Source organism: Mauremys reevesii, linkage group 3, assembly GCF_016161935.1.
Source record: "Mauremys reevesii isolate NIE-2019 linkage group 3, ASM1616193v1, whole genome shotgun sequence".
Taxonomy (NCBI): domain Eukaryota; kingdom Metazoa; phylum Chordata; order Testudines; family Geoemydidae; genus Mauremys; species Mauremys reevesii.
The window spans coordinates 95,023,717-95,038,941 of NC_052625.1; the positions used below are offsets into that span (position 1 = coordinate 95,023,717).

General features: G+C 40.0%; 1 protein-coding gene across 1 annotated transcript in view; it reads right to left on the bottom strand.

The window, feature by feature from the left end:
- The window catches only part of TIAM2 (TIAM Rac1 associated GEF 2), a 260,221-nt gene extending 252,164 nt beyond the window's left edge, over nucleotides 1-8,057 (bottom strand). Inside the window, exons 1-2 of the mRNA XM_039528198.1 lie at nucleotides 7,983-8,057; nucleotides 4,301-4,506 (exon numbers count right to left, since the gene is read on the bottom strand). The gene's annotated coding sequence lies outside the window, so the exon portion shown is untranslated. The remainder of the gene's footprint in view (nucleotides 1-4,300; nucleotides 4,507-7,982) is intronic.
- Nucleotides 8,058-15,225: the final 7,168 nt, after the last annotated feature.

Consider the following 15,225-nt stretch of genomic DNA (forward strand, 5'->3'; position numbering starts at 1 on the left):
TGCTGCTACACCTAGAACTCAATTTGGGTGGTTCAATGAGAATTCAGTTTTCACCTAAATGAATCAATGCTCTCTTTTCTTTCCAGCCTTTGTTTTACGTGTGTGTGTTCCACACGTGAGGAATACCCCTTGTATGAGGAAAGTGACTGTCTTTTTATTCAACATTAAGTGTATTGAACCCATTAAAGGACAATAACAGAATAGAGCACATTTAACCACTTTGCAAACATTGACTAATCAATCGTCACCCTCTGGGAGATACAATACTATTATCCCTGTTTTATAGATGGGGTAACTGAATCTAAGTGACCGTGACTTGCCCAAGGCCCAAAGAGAGTAAGGTGCTCCAAAAAGCTTATATTATCTCAGCCCCTTACTAACTGCAAATAAAGTAAAGGCCCCAAGGCTCATGTATAATTTGTGATGGTGCAGGCTGTTGATAGCTTCTTATTTATCATGTGAAGGTTTTTTTCACCAAATCAGTAGCTACACAGGTCCTGTCAAAATGTGTAAACTACCACCACTAATTGGTGTCAGATAAATAACAGTGACATGTGGTTTGATAGCCAGTGACTAAGGCCATGTCTATACTTATCGGGGATCAATATGGCTGCAATCGATGCGGGGGGGGGGTTGATTTAGTGGGTCTAGTGAAGATATGCTAAATTGATCACAGAGCACTCTCTGGTCGACTCCAGTACTCCACGGGAATGAGAGGAGTAAGGTAAGTAAACAGGAGAGCATCTCCCGTCAACGCAGCACAGTGTAGACACCACAGTAAGTCGACCTAAGCTATGTTGAGCCCAGCAACGTTATTCATGTAGCCGTAGTAGTGTAACTTAGGTCGATTTACCCCAGTAATGTAGACAAGGCCTAAGACAACCAGATGATGAGAAGTACCTGAACTATATTATCAAATTGTGTTTATCATGTTTGAGTTCTGGGTGGGTTGGAGAAAGTTGATTAGATGTATAAATTTGGCAAGTTTGTCTTTTATCTGCAGAAAAAGGAATCAGAATCACTTGAATGTGGAAAGATGTAGTAGCCGGACAGGATACTGTGCTGCCCATTGGTGTGTGTAGAAAACTCACTATATTCTCCCTTCCCTCGCAAAACTGCATAGAGACTGGCCAAATTCTGTTCCTTTGATAGTATTGGCTGGAACTCCACATATTTAGTCAGGCAGTGCGAGGTCTCTTGTGTGTTTCAAAGTTCCTCTCTACTGACTTTCAGCTTTCCTGCCCTTCCTCCCCCTCAGTGCACACTAAGAATATATCTTCTTTCCACAGCACAGGGGATTCCCAGGCATAACTGTCTTAGCATGAATGGGAGTTAAGCGTATGAGTGCCTCACACATAAAGTCGCCACTATAGCTCTTGGTGCCTTCCTGAAAGTCCTGCTTTATCAGATTTAATATATGCATTGTGGATGTTCTGCAATAAGTGCATGGGCCACAGACACAGCACTTTCTACAGAGAAGCATTATTCATAGTAATTTTGGTACCAAATATCCCTTGTACAAAAACAACTGGGAAGTAAACAGCATTGTGCTAGAATAAAAACAATTTTGACAAACTAACTTTGTTTATAATCTGAATGTTTTTTCCCACTTTCCACTTTTAATTTTTGCCCCATCTACTCACTCTTTTCCGTATGTTCTTCTAGTTCTCTTGAAACCCTTTTATGGAGAATGTTCCTCTCTTTCACTGAAAGTATTTAAAAAACTTATCTTGACTCTCACATCGTTATTAGTTTGATATGGGTGACTAATCATAGGATGTTCTGCCTGGAGCATTAGCTTAGGTTGAGAAAAGTAGACAGAAACACTAGTGTCAGTGCGATGTGTTTCAGAGTCACACTTGCACTTTTCCTGTGAGATACTTATGTTCCAAACATATGACCCAAATACTCTTTATATTCACCATCAGTAGCTGTACAGGCAGCAATTTAAGTGTGAGAATGTCTTGATCCATAGCCAATGCATTGCACATCTCCAATGGAGTCTACGGAACTATCGCTTGGTTTAGTTAAAAGAAATACTGTTGATATCAGATCTCCTATTCCTGGATTTGGTTATGATCTAATAACCATGATAATCCTTAAAATGAAGATGTATGTGTACTATATACAGATGATGATGTCTACATTAGGCCTGAGTTCACAGAGAGTGGAAGGATGACTGAAGCACAGAACTGGGAGTCTGGAAATCTGGGCTCTGTTCCTCACTTTACACAGACTATCTAGGTGTCCCTGAATCAGTCATTACCATCTTTATTCCTCATCCTCCTTATTAGTGAGGTTAATAATACTTCCCTGCCTCACATGTTGTTAAACTACACTCAGTCTGTAAAGTGCTTTGAGATCCTTCATTGGAAGTAAAGGGCAATTGTAAATGCACAGAGAATCACTTGTACAGGAAGTGTAATATATCCTGGCACTGAAAATGGAAACCCTTGAAGACACACACTGCTTTTCAGTTAAGGTCTCTGGGAACAGTTATTTCCAGGATACAAATCAAGACATTCCCAGCCAGATATACTGAGTCGTTTCAATATGTTACAAGAAATTTGGATATGTTATGCACTCCTATTTTTGACCATGCCAGTGTTATGCACAACAAGGTCAATGACTAATTCATAAAACAATAATAGAACCCAACTAAGATTAAGCTCTGCATGCCAGGGATTGAGGCCTGCTCTTCATTTCCCATAGAAGTAGAGAGTCTGATTTTCAAAAATGCTGAGCATCCATCATTCCAGCTCAGGTCAGGTGCATGTTCTTTAAGGGAGGAAGGAAGGTGTTGGATCAGATGCTGTGCTGTACCCAATAAATTTGGGATAATAATAGTTCCCAATCTCACAGAAGTGTTGTGAGGCTAAATTAATGTGTATAAAGAAGTTTGGAGTTCTAGGAAGCACTATAGAAGAGCAAGGTATTATACTGGGAGGTAAAGTACTACAGTGATGAGCAAAATAGAAATTCCCATTGTAACAGTACTCTAGTTTCTTTATAGCATTTCTTCGCTAGGAGTAACTAGATTCACTGCAGCAGTTTATTTTTCAGTAGACTCTTCCTGCCGTTGCTTAATATGGTCTTTGCCATTTTCACTTCAGGCTCGAGCTGTTTAGAACCTGGCTATTCCAGTTCCCAAATCATCATGCTAGACCGTATGAGGCAGCCTTGGGTTGATTACAACCACATTGCGAAAGATGTTAAATTGTGTGCACGCTTGTGTTTAGAAATGGATTAGTTAAAATGCATTGCTAAACAGGACCTTTTTTCCAGTCCAGATGGACAAAGGGAACATGCACATTTTATCTTGTCTGAATTTGCTGTTTGGACTGATCTGGGTTCACCTACCCTGAACTTCACTTTATGCAAACAAACTGACTTGGACAGAGAGGTGGAAGGAGGAGGGCAGAAGGCAGGGACAAGCCTGGTGGGAAGTGAACTGTGAGGTTCTTATTCACTCAGCCAGCTTGCAATCACAATTTACTAGCTCAGCTGGCCAGCTTGCAGGGATTTAGAAAACTAGGACAAAACTGTTTTTGTAAAACCAACAGAGACCTGAAGCCCTGAAAACCAAGACGTGCCTATTCTTCAGGTACCCCTAACAAGAAGCCCTGTAACAATTGTGCAAAGCATTGCATTGTGTCTGCTTTTGTGTTCTGTTGCTTCATCTCTCACGCTCTCAAGGACCTTGCTTTGTCAAAGCGACCATTTCATGGTGAAAGAGGAGGCAGATGCCTTGTAATGATCTTTTTCACATACTACTGAAATGTAGTCAAGGGTTTCACACCTGAGTGCCAGGCAAAGAAGACCAATGCTAATAGGCAGCAACATTTTAAACTACCATCAGGCTAATTAACTCCATTCACACAGCTGTGAGATTTAGTCAGCGACTCCATTTGCAACCCTTTTTGACCTGAGCCAGTACAAAGTAAGCTGAAAGCACTGGAAAAGAGGAGAAACATTACTTGATAGAACAGAACAATTCCATGTGAGAACAGTGACTTCATCTTCCATTCCTCTCAATAGGAATGACCTAGCAGCATTGGCTCTGAATTGTTCAAGGCCAGTCTGCAATCAGGATCACTTCTAATAACATAGCAAGGACCTGATTTTTTAAAGAGATCTTTAAGGGAGGTAGGCCCTGTTTCTCCATGCTGTCGCATCAGGTTTATGCTGTTGTAACTCACTTGAAATTAATGGACTTACCCCAGCGTAAAACTGGTGTAATGGAGTGGAGAATCAGAATCTGACATTATAGGATGAAACTATTTGTTCAATTTTTACTTACAAATTGTAGTGCTGATGAAATGTGTCAGACTGAAAGCCCTGGAAACTGAAGTCCTCTTTCTCTCCATTAACCAGGTAGCAGCAGTGCAAGCTTCGCCAAGCATGCTGCATGATGTGCCACCAATATGCCTCAACCCTGACCTGGATACACCATCTCTAGTGTCGACAGGGTGGTTTGTCTTCATGTCCATTCAATCTTTCATATCTCTGTGAAGATTGCCAAGGGGGACACCAGTTAGTGCCAGTTATGATGCTATTTTATTATGCTGTGGAAACCTGTCCAACAGTAAGGAGATTGACATCATCCAATTCATTTCACATAGTATTCAAATAACCTACTTTCAGTCATTGCCAACCTACTTATATTCACGCTCATGACCTAGATCTGAAAGGTGCTGTATTCTGCTTAATACTCCATTACCAGTGGCATAATCAGGAAGGAATACCTGAGGGGGTGGCATGCACATTTTATCAGCATGAGTTTGGGATGGTGGGAATGCTCATGAATGGAGAAATTCCACATTCAGGGGATTAGGGATGATGTGAAAAAGAAAAAAAATTCTTTTGCATCTTATTTTTACATGGTGGTTATTTGAGGCATCTCAGGGGCTTGGGATGTTATGAATAGTCCCAGTGGAGATAAATTAATAGGAAGAGGGTATATGAGGCTGTCAAAAGTACATGATAAATATGATTTATCCCACAGTTCTGCGATTTATCACTTCCACATTTGCAGCATAACCATGTACTGGCTTTTTAAAATACTATCATAGCAAATATGAATGTAAAGACAATCTGGTACTACTGACAACAAATCTTCCTACAAATCTGCACTAAGAAGAGACGACAACATGCACTAATGTAACAATTAGACCAGCTATCTTGGTGCATAGCAATTGTTACTAGAACTATATAAAACAAATTATGCTAATGTTTCTGATTCAAAAACTTTACATATGCTGACAGTCAGGTTTTAACTATTATACTTTATGGGTCATTAGTGTTCCTTCATTGAAATTTGGATCACTGGAAGGATATGGTCCTTATATAGGAACATGCAAGGAATTGGACAGATCAACAGAATCTGGCCTTGAGGATTGTGGTTTAATAATTATTAATACTATATTAATATAAATTGTTAATAATTTCAGCAGTAGATATCAAAGTGCATGACAAAGGAGGTAAATATCATTATCATGAATATTTAGGCCACATTTAAATATTTAAGTCACAGATAACATGTGACACGTATGCAGTGGCTTGTCCATGTTCTTATGACATCACAGCAAACTGATGCTCTAAGTTTTAGGTAGTTAGGGCCTACTAACCTAACAAACACCACTACACAAATAGGTTCTTAGACAACTCACTCCCTTTCTCTGGAAAATCTTCTAATCTGCTCACCCTACCAGTGCAAGAGCATGACCATTAGTATATAGGGCAAAGCTTTTTCAATATTTTTATTTTTTGAAAGCTATAACTATTCTATAATATTCTATATAAATACAGATAGGAGCAAATGAGCAGTATATTTATGTGCCAGGTTTCAAAGGCACTTGTGTGTTTCAGTAATTTGATGTACTACTTTGTGAAAGCTGTCACACTGGTATTCCACATGATCCAGCACTGATGTGTCAGCACACTGGCATAATGATACATATATAATTTCTCAGCTTTGGCAGCACATTTTCACCCTGCATCTTAAACCTAGAAAATTTAAAGGGCTATTCTTCCATTAACCTCTTGTGTACCCTCTCTGTGTTAGAGGAGCTGACTCTCAGGCACTATGAATGAGTCCTATACCAAAGTCCAAAAAGAAAAATAGTTTTTTTCCCCTAGATTCACAAATTTACAATCCTGAGTAATACTCCTGAGGAGGTGAGGAAAAACCTAAACTATATACAGTAGACATATTTCAGGGCTATTTGTAAAGGAAACACTCCCACCTGGCCATCAACCCAAAGCAGGAAGGTTGGACTTCCTAAAATGGCTTTACATGAACGATAGAAAAATGTCAACAACTGATCAGCACAGGCTGGATAAAACACAGTCCAGATTTCCAATATATAAGTGGGTGAAGAACTGGTCAGGAATTTTTCAACAAAACAGGTTATAATGCTGATTTGTCACAACTGAAAGTTTTATTGGGGAAAGGATTGGTTTTGACAAAACTTTAATTGGGAAGGTTTCTCAAGTCCAGAATGGTGTTTCTGCTCAAAATCACAGAAAGAGAGAGAGAGAGAGAGTCTTTATAGCCTGATTAGGTTCAAGTCCTTGAGTCTCCCACATCCCAGGTGAATGCCCAAATACTGGGGTATTGGCTATTCCTGACTGACTCTGGTTTTCATACAAAAGCCTGTGTTTCCTCCCAGTGTGGAATGGGGAAAAATTTGAAATCTCAAAAGATTTCCCATCCATTTCTATGTGGGAAATAAAAAAGCCATCACATCTAGGTTGCTGTTTTAAATCCAGCCCAGGTCACTGACGGTTGCTATATTATGACTGCTCAACTGGCCTATATGAAGTGAGGGTGGTGCTCTCCATCCAGATCCCGCTGGGAGAGCATCCATATAACCAAAGTAACAGGCAACTCAGGAATACCAAAGATAGATCACAAAGTAATAACATCCTGGTTATGTTTCACAGCATCCAAACAGAGAAGTTAGATAAAAACTTAAATTCTTTTGCTGGAGGTTGCAACATAACACTACCTTATTTCTTAGAATTCTGAATAACAGCATACAAGAACCCACTCTAAAAAACAAAACCAAACCAGAGAGAGACAAAGCAGGCTGCTCCCTAAAATAGCAAGGCATAGCTTAGCCCACCTTACTCTAGACTGTCTGGTTGCAAATTTACTCTGTCTGACTACATGCTTTCCTACAGAGTCCCCTAACATGCAAACAGGACAAAGAAACCCCTTACAGATTAAAGGGACAGCATTCAATTTGACCACAGTTTTCCATACAACACACTCACAACTGACACTAATAGGCACCCTGGCTGGTACTCTGAGCAAACACTGTGGAATGAATGGGCATATACAATGAACTGCCTTCTCAGCTCTTGAGATGGTTGCTACAGACGGAGGGTGAGGCAGTCTGGCGAAGACTGAATTACTGTTGTGGGATGAGAGGCCTTCAGCTCCCAGAGGGTCTCAATCCAGGATTTTAATAAAGAATTGAATTCCCCCAAACAATGGTCAAAGATTATAAATAAAGCTGCCTTCCTGTATTTTAAAATCAGAAATGGAACAGACAGCAGCCTGCAACTTCCTCCCAACACCTGTCTACTTGTGTCAAACGTTAGGTGCAAAGAACCTTGTTACCATAAAATGCCTGATCACAGGCTCATAGCAAGGATTTTCACACAACTCTCTCCACCGTATCAAGTATTATTGCATTTTGCCAGTTAAAATGAAGTGGAGAAGCAAAAGACAGCCGTCATGTTGGACAGGCTTCAGCACTTCACTAAGCCTGTCACTATTTTGTCTCACTCTCCTCTGAATACAAGCTTCCAGTGTCTTTTCTTTATTTGCTTCAAGAATTACTTTAGGTGGAGAAAACAAAAAACACCATCTGGAACAGTAATGGTTTCTAGAAAGCCAGAACAAGCAGACATTCAAGGTATTTGCCTTGAAACAGAGTATTTCCAAAAAGTAAAAAAACCCTGCCATTTCTTACCAGAGGTAAACAGATGGCTTTCCACTACATGAACGAGCATGGAGGAAACTTATCCCAGTACAGGTTTCAGAGTGGGAGCCATGTTAGTCTGTATCAGCAAGAAGAACAAGGAGTACTTGTGTCACCTTAGAGACTAACAAATTTATTTGAGCATAAGCTTTCTACAGGACAGGTCCAACAAAGAAAGTAACAGAATGCCACTAGCCGTCACCTTCAGCCCCCAACTAAAACCTCTCCAGCGCATCATCAAGAATTTACAACCTATCCCGAAGGACGATCCCTCACTCTCACAGATCTTGGGAGACAGGCCAGTCCTCTCTTACACACAGCCCCCCAACCTGAAGCAAATACTCACCAGCAACCACAGACCACACAACAAAAACACTAACCCAGGAACCTATCCTTGCAAAACTCTGTCCGCATATCTATTCAGGGGACACCATCATAGGACCTAATCACATCAGCCACACCATCAGAGGCTCATTCACCTGCACATCTACCAATGTGATATATGCCATTATGTGCCAGCAATGCCCGTCTGCCATGTACATTGGCCAAACCGGACAGTCTCTATGCAAAAGAATAAATGGACACAAATCAGACATCAAGAATTATAATATTCAAAAACCAGGCGGAGAACACTTCAACCTCTCTGGTCACTCGATTACAGACCTCAAAGTCACAATACTTCAACAAAAAAACTTCAAGAACAGACTCCAACAAGAAACTGCAGAATTGGAATTAATTTGCAAACTGTACACAATTAAATTAGGCTTGAATAAAGACTGGGAGTGGATGGGTCATTACACAAAGTAAAACCTATTTCCCCATGCTAATTTCCCCCCCTACTGTTACTCACACCCCATGCCCTCCTCCAACACCTTCTTTGTCCTCATCACCAGACCTTCCTCCTGATGTCTGATAATGCTTGTACTTCTCAGTCCTCCAGCAGTATGCCTACTCACTCTCAGCTTCTTGCATGCCTCTTGCTCCCAGTCCCTCACACACACTTCCTCTCCTGTGGCTCCCTCTGGCCTGACTGGAGTGAGCCCTTTTATAGCATCAGAGGGGCCTTAATTAGAGTCAGGTGCTTAACAGCCTCACCTGACTCTTAGCAGGTTAATTGGAGTCAGGTGTTCTCATTAGCCTGGAGCAGCCCCTGCTCTGGTCACTCAGGGAACAGAAAACTGCTTATCCAGTGGCCAGTATATCTCCCTTCTACTACTCTGCTGTTCCCAACTGGTCTGGGTCTATCACAATATATATCTTCCTACTGTATTTTCCACTGCATGCATCCGATGAAGTGGGTTTTAGCCCATGAAAGCTTATGCTCAAATAAATTCGTTAGTCTCTAAGATGCCACAAGTACTCCTCATTCTTCTTATCCCAGTACAGTGTCTGCAGTATGCCAAGGCCTCAATCCAGACCACAGTTTCACAGCTGGCTCCCCAAGGACTAAGCATCCTGGAGCTCCTTTAATATATAAGGCTGCCTGCACTGCTGCTAAATCAACACATCTTCCTTTCAATTAGGTTCAGCAGTTTGACATCCCAGTGTGATACCTCATCCCAGTGCAGTCCGCAGAGAGAGACAGTACACTCTGGTCTACTCTGTGGAACTCAGCAGCATTATGATGTCCTAATCTGCGTGGTTGCTAGCAACAAGAGAGGTATTTTAGAAATCCTAGCTGTTGCGGAATAGTGGAATATCACCTAAGAGGGGTGAATACAATAAATCTGAAATTCGTGTTTGATAACTGCGCTGCATTAAGGCAGAATACAGTACAATCCACCAAGCATTGTACAGTATATACCGTCTTCTATACAAAAGCAGCCAATGTATGGCAAGTACATTTGCCATTCTGTATTAGACATTGATACTGTTCCTGAGAAATAAGATAATGTACTTTACCCAACCTTTTATATTATGTTAATTAATACAATTTTTGTAACACTATATGATGTACAGTAGGCCAGTGAACAGTACACTTCCAAAGACAACCAGAATACATTTTCACTGCAAGCTGACAGCAGACAGACGTGGATCCATCTTTGCTCCATTGAACTGAACATTGATAAGCACAAAGTTTAGAAGGAAAGGGGTTTCTTTCCCCCATACAGAGAAGAGTTTAGTGCTAGTGAAAAGTGTCAGATAGCATTTGAGATTGAAGCTTTCCCTTTATTCACAGAACCTGTTGAATAGGCTTAGAAACAGTACCCTAAGTGGCTGCACTAATGTGCTGTATCCTTGATCAAGAATGGCCACCTCTATGGGTGAAAGTTAATTCCGTCACCTGGCTCATTCTATCAGCTTAACTTCTGTACCCAGAAAGATAATGCAGCAAATAATTAAGCAATCAATTTGCAAACACCTAGAAGATAATAAGGTGATAAATAACAGTCAGCATGGATTTGTCAAGAACAAATTGTATCAAACCAACCTGATAACTTTCTTTGACAGGGTAACAAGCCTTGTGTATGGGGGGGAAGCGGTAGATGTGGTATATCTTGACTTAGGAAGGCTTTTGATATTGCCTTGCATGACCGTCTCATAAACAAACTAGGGAAATACAACCTAGATGGAGCTACTATAAGGTGGGTGCATAATTCTTTGGAAAATTGTTTCCAGAGAGTAGTTATCAGTGGTTCACAGTCATACTGGAAGGGCATAATGAGTGGGGCCCCTCAGGGATAGGTTCTGGGTCCAGTTCTGTTCAATAGCTTCATCAATGATTTAGATAATGGCATAGAGAGTACACTTATAAAGTTTGTGGATGATACCAAGCTGGGAGGGGTTGCAAGTGCTTTGGAGGATTGGATTAAATTTCAAAATGATCTGGACAAACTGGAGAAATGGTCTGAAGTAAATAGGATGAAATTCAATAAGGACAAATGGAAAGTACTCCACTTAGGAAGGAACAATCAGTTGCACACCTACAAAATGGGAAATAGGAAGGAGTACTTTGGAAAGGGATCTGGAGGTCATAGTGGATCACAAGCTAAATATGAGTCAACAGTGTAACGCTGTTGCAAAAAAAGCAAACATCATTCGGGGATGTATTAATAAGAGCACTGTAAGCAAGACACGAGAAGTAATTCTTCCGCTCTACTCTGCACTGATTAGGTCTCAGCTGGAGTATCTAGTTCTGGGCACCACATTTCAGGAAAGATCTGGACAAATTGGAGAAAGTCCAGAGAAGAGCAACAAAAATGATTAAAGGTCTAGAAAACATGATCTATGAGGGAAGATTGAAAAAAATGGGTTTGTTTAGTCTGGAGAAGAGAAGACTGAGAGGGGACATGATAACAGTTTTCAAGTACATAAAAGGTTGTTACAAGGAGGAGGGAGAAAAATTATTCTTCTTAACCTCTGAGGATAAGAAAAGAAGCAATGGGCTTAAATTGCAGCAAGGGTGGTTTAGGTTGGACATTAGGAAAAACTTCCTAACCGTCAGAGTGGTTAAGCACTGGAATAAATTGCCTAAGGAGGTTGTAGAATTTCCATCATTGGGGATTTTTAAGAGCAGGCTGGACAAACACCTGTCAGGGATGGTCTAGATAATACTTAGTCCTGCCTTGAATGCAAGGGACTGGACTAGAGGACCTTTCAAAGTCCCTTCCAGTTCAATCATTCTATGAATCTATGATCATCACTGGCCTTTGCCTGAAGCTTCTTAGAAGGGTGTCAGTATCAGCTGTGAAGATTTTTTTTGTGACATGGACACCTGTCGATTGCAAACTTGACTGAGACCACCGACTTATTTGGCAGAGGCCCCAAAACAGCTGTCTGATGGTAGCTGCTTTATATCACTACCATACTGGAACAGATTGGTGACACTGAAGTGAAAGGCTCTATCATTCACTGTTGAATCCCAGGGAATAATCCAACCCTTGGAAATGTTCTTTTCCATGTCATTGCTCTGAAAGTCATTGGGTAGAATTAAGTACAGTAAAAACTCATGCTAACATCACTTGGGGGCCTGTTCTAAATTCAACATACTATCCAAGTGATAATATATTCGCCTTGAAAGAGAGTGAAGAAATATTTTTGCTTGCATTGCACGGCTGTTTTTCAACATGAGAGTTGCTGACAACACTCTTGCACTGGCTCCTTCATGCTGAATACCATATTGCAATGATGCCACTAACAAAGTGGGAGAAGGAAAAAATACAGCATTGATACTATAATTAGAGATGGTCCTGAGCTCCAGCATTTGAATCCCGAGTTCAGATTTCCGATCTGATCTGTTGTGTGCCCATGTCTAATTATAACAGCCATGGATAATGCCATAGACATTCACACACCATGATAATCAGTGCAGAAAATGTTGTATGAGAGCAGCAGAGGAAAGAAAAAAGCCTCATTAAAGCTAAGTGCAGAGCTGGTTAGATAATAAAATATTCCTAAATAAGAATGCTGAACAGTGGTTCATTGACTGATATTCATAGATTCATAGAATTTAAGGCCAGAAGGGACCATTTGATCATCCTGTATATCACAAGTATTACATTTCATCTAGTTAGTCCTATATGAAGCCCAATAACTTGTGTTTGGTTAAAGCATATCTTCTAGAAAGGCATCTAATCTTGATTTGAAGACTGCAAGAGATAAAGAATGCATCACTTCTCTTGGAAGTTTGTCCCAGTGGTTAATCACGCTCACAGTCAAATTTTTTTGACTAATTTCTAATTTGAATTTCTCTGACTTTAGCTTCCAGCTAAAGCCTCTATGTTAACTGTGTTCCGTTCTCCTCTGTATTAACGAGCCTTTAGTTCCTGGTATTTTCGCCTCATAAAGGTACTTATATATTGTAATCAAGTCACCTCTCAATCTTCTTTTTGATAAGCTAAACAGATTGAGCTCTTTTTGTCTGTCATGTAAGTCATTTGAATCATTTTTGTGGCTCTTTTCTGCACCCTCTCCAATTTTTCAACATTTCTTTAAAACTGTGGACAACAGAAGTTGGCCCACTATTCCAGTACCAATACCCTGTTTACGTATCCACAGATTGCACTGGCCCTTTTTGCTACAGAATCACACTGAGGGCTGATATTGGGTTGCTTGTCCGCTATGACTCCTAGATCCATTTCAGAGTCACTGATTTCCAAGATACAGCCCCCATTATGTGGTAGGGCCTGCATTTCTGGTAGCTAGATTTATAACTTTGCATTTGGATTCTTTAAAGCATATTTTGTTTGAATGGGCCCAGCTTACCAAGCAGTCCCAATCGCTCTGTATGACTGCCCTGTCCTCACCATTATTTAGCACTTCACCAATCTTTGTGTCATCTGCAAATCTTATCAACGTTGATTTTTATATTTACTTCAAGATCATTGATGAAAATATTGACAAGTATTGGTACTAGTAACAATCCCTGCAGAACTTCTCTAGAAAACCCCCATTCAGTGATGACTCCCTACTTTTTCACATGATCCATGAGATCATTACCCATGAATATTCAGACTACTGGGTATTAGTGAAAATAGTCATAACTCTCAAATTTGCACTAATTTTAATATGAATAATTTTTAAGATGAAAATTCATGCTCTCTCCCTAAGCATGTCCTTCCTGTGCCCCTTTACCAGTCTTAAGCTGATGGGCTAATTAGCCCATCCAGCCCACCAGCCTAATTAGCTAATTACTTTTAAGTGTCCCAGTCATCTTTCTCCAGGGAACGAATGGGTGTCAAAGTGACCAGTGTTCATACTCACCTGTTTACTCCCTGCACTCTGTCATGGTGTCCACACAACAAATAGTAAATAGCTAAAGTGTCCAGCACATCGTGTGAAAATGTGTTCAGGTTATTTGGTAACAATGTTGGACTAATGAATGCATTTGAAGAATAAAGATCAGTTCACAAATGACTAGCTAACAAAAAAGTGGGGTTATGTTTGTAATGAATTTATTTGATACTGAACAGTTCAACTAGCTCTCTCCAGGAGAGGAGTTATAGCCAAGGAAATTACAAGAGAGCAAGCACTCTGTTAATCAAGTAGAGTGTGGTCATAACTAACTGTGGTCATAATTAAACATTGTTAATATTACAACATAGGGCTGTTTTAATAAAGTCTTACTGTAGTGGACTTTAAAAAAAATAGTCCTAAAGCATTTTCTAGAAAACAACAACAGTTACTGAGTCAGTATACTCTAAAGACTCTTCTTGGAGTAACTACCATTAGCATCAACAGATGCTTAAATATAAAATGCATTAGTCATGCATCCGATCTCACCCTACGTTTTGTTAAGTATCCAAGTCTTGGAACAACTGATAGGGAGTCTCTTCCAATATGAATCAGAAATAAAACTTGAAGAATTTGAACTGAACAAAAATGAACATGCCTTTTGAATAACATTTTTAACACCTAACTGACTTAGGAGCCTAAGCCCCATCAGTAAGTTAATTTCAAAGGTCAACTGTAGATACTATATAAATAATATAAGCAGCAAGGACAAGCTATTTAAAAAATAGGTGTAAACGACAAAAATAAAGGTCCAATTCACCATCGCCTTGCATCTTATGTAGTCATTTACACCAGTGCAAAATGAGTTCACAATGTTACCCAGTTAGAATTAGTGCGATTTGCAGTCACTTTGCAAAGCAACGGTGAATCAGACTTCAAGTCAAGAGTAAAAACAGCCCTTGCTGTTCTTCCAAGAGCCTGTTCCAGCTGACATTTTCCATTCAAGCAGTCGGTTTTGGTCTCTGGGTTGGAGATGAGTCATGTCACGATTCCAGATGAGTTAAAGAAATCAACACATTCCAGAAGTGATTCACTGAGAGAGGTTTCACTGTCATTTGCATATGTTTTAACCCCAAGCAGTAACAACCATCTGAGGGTTTACCTTTGTCGTTGTAATATCTAATTGTAGTTTATTTTTCTAGCTATCCAAACTGTACATAATTAAAGTCATATTGAGCAAATGTTGAATGGTATGAAAAGTTTTGGCATATATGTACAATTTATTATCTGTAGAATTTGGCATCCTTGGAGCAATATGGCTGCATTTAAGAAAAAATTTGGCCTGACTTTGTGCATACGTAACGCTCTTTGAAGCATTTTGTTTTTCTGTAAAAACTACGACTCTCCATGACACATTTAACCCTTTCCCTCTTGCATTACAATTTATATGAAGAGAAAATAAAACCTGCAAACATTTACTGGCAACACAAGGGCTTTTGTAAAAGCTCAACCAGGATGAAGAATTTACTGCAATACTACAGCATGCTTGCCTAGATACACA